This window comes from Bubalus kerabau, chromosome 10 (assembly GCF_029407905.1).
Source record: "Bubalus kerabau isolate K-KA32 ecotype Philippines breed swamp buffalo chromosome 10, PCC_UOA_SB_1v2, whole genome shotgun sequence".
NCBI classification, from domain to species: Eukaryota; Metazoa; Chordata; class Mammalia; order Artiodactyla; family Bovidae; genus Bubalus; species Bubalus kerabau.
Window position 1 is genome coordinate 106,457,721 of NC_073633.1, and position 10,994 is coordinate 106,468,714.

Here is a 10,994-nt window from a genome sequence, read left to right on the forward strand (position 1 = left end):
ACATGACTGAAGCAACTTCGCGTGCACATCACGGCAGAGTATATCATGCTAAATGCTGGGCTGGATGAATCACAAACTGGAATCAAGACTGCCGGGAGAAATATCAACAACCTCAGATATGCAGATGATATCATTCTAATGACAGAAAGTGAAGAGAAACTAAAGAGCCTCTTGATGAGGTTGAAAAAGCTAGCTTGAAACTCAACATTCAGAAAACTAATATCATGGCATCCGGTCCCATCACTTCGTGACAAAGAAAGGGGGAAAAAGTGAAAGCAGTGACAGACTTTATTTTTTTGGCTCCAAAATCACTGCAGACGGTGACTGCACCCTTGAAATTAAAGGGCATGTGCTCCTCGGAAGGAAAGCTGTGGCGCACCTGGACAGTGTGCTAAAAAGCAGAGACATCATTTTAATGAGAAAGATCTGTATAGTCAAAGCTTTGGTTGGGCCGTAAAGAACGCTGAGCACCAAAGAATTGATGCTTTCATAGTGTGGTGGTGGAGAAGACTCCTGAGAGTCTCTTGGACAGCAAAGAGGTCAAGCCAGTCAGTCCTAAAGGAAATCAACCTTGTCTGTTCATTTGAAGGACTGTTGCTAAAGCTGAAGCTCCAAAACTTTGACCACCTGATGCAAAGGGCCAACTGACTAGAAAAGACCCTGATGCTGGGAAAGACTGAAGGCAAAAGGAGACGAGGCGGCAGAGGATGACATGGTTAGACAACATCATGGGCTCAATGGACATGAATGTAAGCAAACTATGAAAGACAGTGGTGATCTGAGGAGCCTGGTGTGCTGTAGTCCATGAGGTTGCAAAGAATCAGACACGACTTAGCTACCATACAACAGCGACCTCTAGAATGCTAGCCATATTTTGGTATCTGATGCAAACATGAAATGACAAAAAAGTTCCTAGGAATTTGTAAGTTACTTTAAATGAATGTGCATATTCATTCATATGCATGAGCTCCATAATTACTTAGTTTAGGCAAGTTTTGAGCCCCTGGCCGAGGTGGTGCTAGTGGTAAAGAGCCTGCCTGCCAGTGCAGGAGACTTTAGAGACCCACGTTCAACCCCTGGGTGCAGAAGAGCCCCTGGAGAAGGGAATGGCAGCCCATTGCAGTATTCTTGCCTGGAGAATCCCGGGGACAGAGGAGCCTGGTGGGCTACAGTCCATGGGGCCGCAGTGAGTTGGACACGACTGAAGGGACTTGGTGAGCACAGCACAGTAATTCTTTAGTAGCTTCAGGGCTCATCTGCCACTGGTTTATTTAACGAGATTCGAAGCGTCTCAATAACCTACACCCTTAAAATCTCTGCATCTTACTGAGAGCAAAAGCAAGGTCCTCCTTCTGGATTCCTTATCACGGCTCCCACTGATGCTCTTAATAGCCTCCTAACTGGTCTCACTGCCTCCACTCACCTCCAGACCCTCTCCCAATTCAAATTCCTCCTTCATGTCACAGCCAGAGGTACCTTTCGAAAATCCTAGATCTGATCTGGCCACTTCCCCGCTCAGATGTTCTCCTGGCTCCTCAACACCGAGAGCAGTGGTCCCAATCCTGAGCACACCAGAGACTCATCTGGAGAACCCCTTAAAATGAAGATCATCATGGGGTTCCATTCCCAGAGTTTCTGATGCAGTAAGTCTAAGGCCAGGACCAATGGTTTGCCTTTCAAAGACATTTCCAGGTGATGGTGGTGGTGTGAGACCGCATTTCAAAAACTACAGCCCTAGAATGTAAAACCCAGACTTCTTAATATAATCAAAGGAGGTCCTCCACTGTCCAGACCCTGACATCTCTCAAATGTCATCTCCTGCCTGGTCTGCCCTTCACCCATTACCCGCTTATCAAATTCCAGCTCATCCTGAGCTTAAGCCTCACGTCCCTCTCAGAGTGCCCTTCAAGCAAAATCAATCAGTTCCTCTTTCAAGTGCCCACTGACTTTGTATGCATCGCTCTTAAAATGAGCATTGCCTCTCTTTGCAAAGAGAGAGATTCGCCCACTAGATTGGGTGCCCCGTGAAGATGGGATCTGGTCATACAGCTTCGTGCTTCCAGCATCAGAAGATAGGGTGCTTAGTAAGTATTCATATGGGCTTTTAAATCAGGGTAAATAGCAAATGCACAACTTTTTACTCACCGTGTTTCTCTTAGACATTTAGAAGCCCTGCACCCTGCTGCATCTCGTCAGTAGGATTAGACTGTTGTCAGTGACTTGGAGTTCAAGATGCTGCTTGCAGCAAAGAAAGTACGATGTCATTAACGTCCTGTAGTTATTTGTGATCCTGATTTAAAAAGACATGTATACGCCATGTGTGCAAATAGAGTGAAGAACCATCTGCAATCTTGATTGGAATCTAAGGGCAACTAGACTGACACCAAGCCAAAAAGTTGTGTTTGTCTCTGAAACTCTGTACGGTTCCATGAAAATAAAAGATGGCTATGTATCTCTTACAAACAGAACTGAGAATTCCCAGATAACAGAATACGCGGAGTACAGCAATTAGAGATGGAGCAACATCTAAATTGTGGAGACTCGCTATGGTCCATGAGATAAAGAGAGAAAAGAAAGTCTATAAGAACAACTGCCGTGGCTGTTTGTAAACGGTGAACGTCCTGTGCTCCTCGTCTTGGACTGTTTGTGGGGTTTGCCTCTGGAGAAACACCTGCACCGCTGAAAATCAGCATCTTCAAATGCAAATAATACTATATACACAGGGTCTATCATTCTACTATTGGTTCTGACGTGATGTGTATTCTGGTTGTTTACTCATTGACGATTGGAGGATGATCGCTCCGAGGGTAGATATATCTGGTCTCTAACCGCCATAACCCATCAGTTACCCCTTCCTTCCTTCTTTCCTTCCTCCCTTCCCTCTTTCCCTCTGATTCTCTTGCCCTTATATATTCATACACACACATACAAATTATATATATATACACACATACACACATTCTCCTGTTATTCAATTACTTCTCTTGATTTTCATTAATTCATTCATCAGAGGATCCTCCTCATGCTCTGATAAAAGCTACCAAACTTTGCTCAGCCTTTAACTATCTGTTATCAGATCCTGCTCATCAGAACACATTCAGCATTTATAATGTTCTCCAGAAATTTTGTTCATTTTTATTCAATAAATAATTGAGTGTGGCAGGTTCTGGTGACGCCACAGTGAATAAAATAAATATGATTCCTGACCTCACTGGGCTCCCAACATGATGAGGGAGACTGTCGGTAAATAAGTAATCTCCCAAATAAGTAAACAATTACCAAGTACAAGAGCCTTGAAAGAAAACTCTTTCCTATGAAACACTAAGAATAGAGGATCTCATCTATGATACTGCAAGGGTGGCAACATCAACACTGCAGCCTACAGACTGGCCCAGCTAGTTAGGAACTAAAAAGAAAAATAATTTAATTAAGGGTTATTTGACAACCACAAAAGTAAAAGAATGATGCTAACTTACAGGAAGCAAAGATGGAATATTTCATCATCAACCCCAATTCTCCTCCCTTTCTTATATCCAAGCCCTTGGTCATGATTGTTTCAACCCCTCCCATAAAAGGGGTGATGTGCACTTCCCAACTGAAACTTTGGTTTTGCCTTGGAATTTGATTTGACCAAGAGAAGGAGCCAAACATGATGTTGTGCCAGTCTTGAGTCTAAGTCTCAAGAGTCAAGAGTCTCAAGGCGTGCATTTATATTTGCCTTGAAGATCCCCTGGAGAAGGGAATGGTGACCCACTCGATATTCTTGCCTGGAGAATCCCATGGACAGAGGAGCCTGGCAGGCTACAGTCCACGGGGTCACAGAGAATCGAACACAACCCAGTGGCTAAGCACACGGCACTTGCGCCGTTGCAGTGAGAAGAACACGCCCAGATTACCTTGCTGGCCCCCGGAGGACGAGAGACACTCAGAGCAACCTGACCTTCCAGGTGTGTGCTGGTCAATCCTGGTTGAAGGCAGAGCCTCCAGCCATCCCACAAGCACACGTGTGAGCCCAGCTTACTTCAGATCTGGGCTGACCCAACAGACCCAAAGGTACATGAACTACAATAATAAATAATTATTTTTTGAGCCACTGAGTTTTGGCTTATTTTGTTACATAGCTAATTGTGAGCAACAGCTATTTAATTACATAGCTATTGTGAGCAATAGTTAACTGATGCAGGGTGTCAGAGAATTCTTCTCCTGGAAAGTGACATTTGGACTGAGACCTAAATATTACTTAGGTATTAGACAGATAAAGCATAAAAGAGTCTCTTTATGGAGGGGAGACTCCAGGTGAGAAAGAGCTTTATCATTCAAATGACTGGAAGAAGGTTTAGAGAAAAGAACGAGCTGAAGACAGACAGCAGGGGTTAGATCACACACAAATCCTCATATAGTCTTTTTAGAGAATTTCAGGTTAAATTTCGAAAATTGAACACATTACTCTGATAAAAAGGAACAATATTGTGCCATTTGCAGAGACGTGGATGGACCTAGGGACTTTCATACAGAGTGAAGTCAGAAAGAGAAAAACAAATATCATATATTAACACATATATGTGGAATCTAGAAAAACGATACAGATGAACCTATTTGCACAGCAGAAATAGAGACGTAGACGTAAAGAACAAACACACGTGGGATGAACTGGGAGACGGGGATGGACAGATATACACTACTCTGTATAAAAGGGATAACCAATGAGAATCTATTATGTAGCACAGGGAATTCTACTCAGTGCTCGATGGTGACCTAAATGGGAAGGAAATTCAAAAAAGAGGGGATGTATGTTTACATTTAGCTGATTCACTTTGCTGTACAGCAGAAACCCAACATTGTAAAGCAATCCTACTTTAATTAAAATTTTTAAACATTCGAACTCAGAGGAGAGCTATTGGTCATCAAGAACATGAAAAGCAAAGGCTGTTGTCTTCATGACTGCTGATCTAGAACTGTGCCACCCATGAGGATGGCCGCTAGCTGCTTCAGTGTAAATCAATGAAAAGTCACTTCTTCAGTTGCACTGGCCTCGCTGCAAATGCCCAGGCGTCTGCGTAGCTAGCGGCTACCACATCAGCTGCGTAAACCCAGAACATGTCCATCATGGTGGTTAAGTTTTGTTGGATGGAGTCTTAGACAGACAGCAGGGGTTAGATCATGCACAACTTGCCATATAGTCTTTTTAGAGAATTTCAGGCTATGTTTCAAAAATTGAACACATTACTCAGAGAAATTGCCATAAACTGTATGTAATTGTAATTGTGTAATTGTGTAACAAATTACCATAAACTTAGTGACTTCAAACAGCACAAATATGTTATTTCAGTTTCCATAGGCCAGGAATCTAGGAACATCTTAGTTGAGTCCTCTCTGTAGGGTCTCACCAGTCTGCAAACTGCCCATTGGCTGAGGTCTCCTCTGACACTCTGGATCTTCTCCCAAGCTCCCTGGTTGTTGGCAGAACCCATTTCATCCTATCTGTATAGTCAAGTAATGGCTTGCAGCTCCTAGAGGCCACTTTGAGATCCCTACCAGCTGTTCCCCCTCTGATGACACGGCAGTCTGTTTTTCAACTTGAGGCCAGCAGGATATTCTGCCTCCTCTGATGGTCTGCCTTCTTTTGAAGCGCTGCCTGATGGTGCCCGTCCAGGGTAATCTCCCTTTTGACTAACTCAGTCAACAGAGGAGTAACCTGATGCAAGGAGGTGTTGCAGGAAAGAGAGTGGGGCGAGAGAGGATGGTCACACCCCAGGTCACGTCTGAGTCTCTGGGATGGCCGCCGAGTGTGGGTTCTTGGCTTCATGCAGGAAGGAACTCAAGAGCTAACCATAGTCAAGTGAAAGAAGGTTTGGGGCAGAAACACCCTTCATAGATACAATGTAGGCCATCTGAGAAGGCAAGAGAGTCACCAAGGTATGGGGTTATCCATGTTGGTAGGGCTGGGTAATTTCATAGGCTGAGTGGAAGAGTATTCCAGCTACTTAGGGGACTGCTAAGTCACTTCAGTCATGTCCGACTCTGTGCGACCCCAAAGACGGCAGCCCACCAGGCTCCCCCATCCCTGGGATTCTCCAGGCAAGAACACTGGGGTGGGTTGCCATTTCCTTCTCCAATGCATGAAAGTGAAAAGTGAAAGGGAAGTTGCTCAGTCGTGTCCGACCCTCAGCGATCCCATGGACTGCAGCCTACCAGGCTCCTTCATCCATGGGATTTTCCAGGCAAGAGTACTGGAGTGGGGTGCCATTGCCTTTTCCGCTACTTAGGGGAAGGGGTGGGAATTTCCAGGAATTGGGTCATGGCCCACTTTCTGACCTTCATGGTCAGCCTTGGAACTATTATGGCCTCTGGGGCATGTTATCTAATCTACTGATGTGTTACAATGGAAGCTTCCCTGGTGGCTGAGACAGTAAAGCATCTGCCTACAATGCAGGAGTCCTGGGTTCAATCCCTGGATCAGGAAGATCCCATGGAGAAGGGAATGGCGACCCACTCAGTATTCTTGCCTGGAGAATCCCATGGACAGAGGAGCCTGGCAGGCTACAGTCCATGGGGTCGCAGAGTTGGACAACTGAGCGACTTCACTTTCCCTTCTTTCTACAACAGAAGTAACTCTGCCACCTTGGACCTGCGTGGTTCCCATCAGCTTCTGTCGTTCTCTCCAAGGTTGTGCCCTGCCCCCTTCCTATCACACTCACTAGTCTTCCCACATTCAGGTGGAAGGGATTATATAGGGTGTGTCCACCACGGGAACCCTGGAGGCCTTCTTAAAATTCTGTCTACCACAGATCAGACACATCTGGAAAGTGGGAAAAGGTAAATACATTAATAGAGAGGCAAGTGGCAGGAGAATTCAGAATGATTAGCACAGGCCTGGACCATGGGTGTGATTGCTGTTGAAATAATCTCTAGATTCCTAAGGTCTGTAACGGCTTTCTAATAATTAGGGACTGGTTGCAGCCAGGATCAAGGTTCATCCACAGTCATTCCACTCTCGAAGCAGCTGTAACCACTGCTCTGCAGGCAACTGGGGAGAAGTGTAAACAAGGTTCCTAAAAACAAACGCAAATAGATATCACCTTGAGAGTCTGTTTCCTTACTGTTACTAACATCCAGGAGTTTCTGACCTTCTGCTAGTCTTGATCTCCAAAACCCAATTGCTCCTTCTCAGATTGACTGGCTTATTGGCTTGACAGACTCCAGCCTTGGCCTGGGCCCCTTGGCTTCCAGACCTTGGCCCTTCCCGCTGCAAGCATTCTTGGGCACGGTTCCTACCTCTTGTAAGCCCTGTCTGGCTGCTGCCCATCCCCCGGGTGACTTGGGTTTTGGAGGAGGAGAGAACTTTAAATATTGATTTTCAGGGAGAGGTGAGTTGGCAGAAAAAAGGATTTACAGCGTTTACATACATACAGGATTTAGCATGTTCCTAAATTGAAGGGTACTTGATTTGCTGCATTACATTAGTCTCAGGTGTGTGCCGTACTGATGTAGCATTTTTATGGACTGGACTCCATTGAGCGTTATGGTAACGCCTGTCATTGCCTGGGCTGCGCAGTGCGCCTCTGCCGCTTCTCTGCTCCACGCACAGTAGCAGCGCCTCTTAGTCCTAACCCCTCACGCGCACCCCCGCCCCCTCCCTCAGGTGATCACGAGTTTGTTTTCTACATTTATGAACCTTTCTGTTTTGCATACACATTTCTTTGTATTCTTTTCTTAGTTTCCACAGATCCGTGATATCATACAGTATTTGACGGGCTGCTCTGAATGAAAACATCAGTCACGAATTATAAGGACTATGCGAGGCTAATTATTCATTTTAAAGAGGTACTAATTAAGACTCATGTAAGGACTGTGTTTGTCATTTTGATAAAATTAGGGTTAGGGTTAGTTTTAAATTTTACAAAGAAACCTTTTTTTTTTTAAATGTTGCATTTAGTTATTTTAAGAAATTCTATTTCAAAGCTGTACTTGATTATGAAATGGCCTCTATGGTAGCGCTTAAAAAAAACACAAAACTTTTTTTTTGTTGCAAGTGAAGAGTAAGTGTTTGCATTCTAACCTCAATCAGTATTTCAGTGGAGTGGAGATAGTTTAGTGCCTTCGGTGGGCATTTATCTTCTTGCCATCAGCACAATAGAATGAAAAAGTACCTATATTAGCATTAATAATAAAGCCAAGTCCATTATGCAGACTTCTTGTCAGTTAAATTTGTTGCAGGCTCAGTTTTGGATTCAATTTCATACATTTGGAAGTACTTTTGCTGTCAAGCAAATTTTTATCATTTTAATTTTGGAGGGTTTTTTCCTTTTTCATTTTTTTGCTCTCCTGTGTCTAAATTACCTTTTTAGAGGTTGGCAAATGGTTCTTCCCCACTGATATAGGAAGGGTTTGATTTGGCAAACTTCGATATTTTCCGAAAGATGTGAATAGAGTTAATTTTAACAGAGCTGTCTCATTTTAGCAACCTCGACTCGCTCAGTGTATGTCCTGCCAAACAGCTTTGTGTATGATCGTCGACTGATGTCAGCACAGCTCTAGAAATAGTATTTGATGGTTAACAGCGGCCAAAGAGCCAGAAGGGGAACACGAGACACTGTGTTGCAGAAGGGTTTATGAAGCTAGTGGCTATTGTTTTTATTTATTTATTCATTTGATTTCTTGACAACAGGAGACTTTAAGATGCCAAGTATAGGTTTTTTAAAAAGACAAATACTCCTAAGTAGATCAGGTGGATCCTCAAACCTTGACTCTATATACCATGTAAATGTTCTGCTCTGAAATAATATTTTATTAATTTAATAGTTTTACTCATTTTGCGATGATGTATATATATGGTCAACAGGTAGGAAACAAAATCTTTTTTTTAGGTCAAGACTTGGCAAACCTTTTCTTTAAAGAGTCAGGTAGTAAATATTCCAGATTTTTTGGGCCATGCAATCTCTGTGGCACCTACCCAGCTCTGCTGCTACAGGGCTGAAGCTATCACAGAAAAATGCTAACAAATAGGAATGGCTGAGCTCCAATAGGGACTTCCCCAAAGGCTCAGCATGTAAAGAATCTGCCTGCAATGCAGGAGACATAGGACACGCAGATGAGATCCCTGGGTTGGGAAGACCCCCTGAAGGAGGAAATGGCAACCCACTCCAGTATTCTTGACTGAAAAACCCCATGGACAGAGGAGCCTGGCGGGCTACAGCACAAAGATAGAGGAGAGTCTGACATGACTGAGCACAGCACAAGTTCAGTTCAGTTCACTTGCTCAATCGTGTCCAGCTCTTTGTGTCCCCATGGACTGCAGCACGCCAGGCTTCCCTGTCCATCACTAATTCCTGGAGCTTGCTCAAACTCATGTCCACAGAGTCGGTGATGCCATCCAGCCATCTCATCCTCTGGCATCCCCTTCTCCTCCTGCCCTCAATCTTTCCCAGCATCAGGGTCTTTTCAAGTGAGTCAGTTCTTTGCATCCGGTGGCCAAAGTACTGGAGTTTCAGCTTCAGCATCAGTCCTTCCAATGAACACTCAGGACTGATTTCCTTTAGGACGGACTGGTTGGATCTCCTTGCAGTCCAAGGGACTCTCAAGAGTCTTCTCCAACACCACAGTTCAAAAGCATCAGTTCTTCAGTGCTCAGCTTTCTTTACGACCCAACTCTCACATCAAAACAAACAAAACCTTGTGTGCACCAGGACCAGGAGAAAGGAGCAGTTACCCCACCAGACACTGACCCAGGGTTGCCCGGGAGTGTCCAGGAGTCTCCAGCAGAGGCGTGGGTGGGTGGTGGCTGCTGCAGGGCTGGGGGCACTGAGTTGGGCAGTGCGTGCAGGGGACCTTCTGAAGGAGGTGCCATTATCTCCATCACCTCCACCACAGTTTGATCTCAGGTCAAACAACAGGGAGGGAACACAGCCCCACCCATCAACAGAAGTTGGACTGAAGATTTACTGAGCATGGCCCCGCCCATCAGAACACGGCCCAGTTTCTCCCATAGTTGGTCTCTCCCATCAGGAAGCTTCCATTAGCCTCTTATCCTTATCTGTCAGAGGGCAGAAAGAATGAAAACCACAATCACGGAAAACTAATCAAACTGATCACATGGACCACAGCCTTGTCTAACTTAATGAAACTATGAGCCATGCAGTACAGGGCCACCCAAGACAGATGAGTCACGGTGGAGTTCTGACAAAACGTGGTCCACTGGAGAAGGGAATGGCAAACCTCTTGAGTATTCCTGCCTTAAGAACCCCATGAACAGTGTGAAAGGAGCACAGCACAAAATGTTCCAATAAAACTTTACAAAACAAGCAGTGGGCCAGATTTGCTTTGAATAGTAAGTGGGAATATTCCACACAATTCCATGTAGCATTCTGTAAAGGTTAAAGGTACTCACCTTCTCTTCCAGGCTTCTGAATCAAGTTCCGTATGCACTCCCGGTGGAGACACGTGCAGTTCCTTTATGGCCGCAGAGGGGTACTTAATTACAAATGTGTATGTGCTCTACAACCATCCTAATAATGGTCTGAGAGGAACGTGAGCAATAGATATGCTTTTATGAACTGAGAGGATAAAGATCATGATCTCTGGTGCACAATGAACCTGATTTTTCCTCCCTTTCTTATTTTATTTGTTAATATCACCCTTAAAGTTTGAATTATCCTGCAAGAATGCAGGTTCATTAACTCCAGTTCAGCTTGTGCATCATCTTAATGGGACATATTTTGTAACAATGTGACTCACAAACCCGTTCTGTGCTCCAAATGACCCACATGTTTCATTGACGTCATTATAAGCGGTGCATACTAGTAAGAAAAAGGATGTTATTACTTAGAGATAACTTACACAGAAAAAAAAATCCAAGGAAGAAAAATTAAAGCCCATGGTCTATAAAAAGAAAGTCAAAGAATACACTGCTTGCAAAAATATTATCTCGAAAGGCTTATACGCCTTCCCTCTGACTACTTTCAACCACAAACGGACCACCATGAAAATGATCAATT

At 44.3% G+C, this 10,994-nt stretch overlaps 1 long non-coding RNA gene across 1 annotated transcript; it reads left to right on the top strand.

The window, feature by feature from the left end:
• The first annotated feature begins 7,213 nt into the window (after positions 1-7,213).
• On the top strand, positions 7,214-10,704 carry LOC129620704 (uncharacterized). The gene is made up of 3 exons (XR_008698680.1): positions 7,214-7,367; positions 7,718-7,824; positions 10,400-10,704. It is a non-coding gene; the product is annotated as an uncharacterized LOC129620704 (long non-coding RNA).
• The last annotated feature ends 290 nt before the right edge of the window (positions 10,705-10,994 follow it).